Here is a 668-nt window from a genome sequence, read left to right on the forward strand (position 1 = left end):
TAGACCGGCTGTAGCTGCAAATACTTTTGAACTGAAACCTAACACAATTCAAATGATACAGCAGTTTGTTCAGTTTGATGGTTTGCAGGATGAAGATCCCAATGCTCACTTAGCAAACTTTCTGGAATTTTGCGATACATTTAAAATCAATGGCGTTTCTGATGATGCCATTCGTCTTCGGTTATTTCCTTTTTCATTAAGGAACAAAGCTAAACATTGTTTGTACTCGTTACCACGTGGGTCAATTACTACTTGGGAACAAATGACCGAAAAATTTCTACTAAAATATTTTTCGCTGGCTAAAATGGCTAAGTTACTTAATGATATTTCTTCTTTTGTGCAGATGGACTTAGAAATACTTTACGATGCATAGGAGAGATACAAGGATCTATTGTGAAGGTGCCCTCACCATAGGTTACCGCTTTGACTTCAAGTACAAACATTCTACAATGGTCTGAATCCCTCAACTCGGTAAATGGTTGACGCAGCTGCTGGAGGAACCATCAACAACAAAACACCTAAAGAGGCTTATGAATTCATTGAAGAAATGTCACTGAATAATTATCAGTGGCAAGTCATGAGGACTAAGCCAACAAAAAGGGCTGGCGTTTATAACATCGACTCAGTTACTATACTGTCAAATCAGGTAGAACTTCTCAATAAAAAGA

The 668-nt window shown here is 37.7% G+C and overlaps 1 non-coding gene across 1 annotated transcript; it reads right to left on the reverse strand.

Moving 5' to 3' along the window:
• Positions 1 to 310: 310 nt before the first annotated feature.
• Positions 311 to 417, reverse strand: LOC128291990 (small nucleolar RNA R71). Its single transcript, XR_008281974.1, has one exon. It is a non-coding gene; the product is annotated as a small nucleolar RNA R71 (small nucleolar RNA).
• Between the last annotated feature and the right edge of the window lie 251 nt (positions 418 to 668).

Source organism: Gossypium arboreum, chromosome 4 (assembly GCF_025698485.1).
Source record: "Gossypium arboreum isolate Shixiya-1 chromosome 4, ASM2569848v2, whole genome shotgun sequence".
Classification (NCBI taxonomy): domain Eukaryota; kingdom Viridiplantae; phylum Streptophyta; class Magnoliopsida; order Malvales; family Malvaceae; genus Gossypium; species Gossypium arboreum.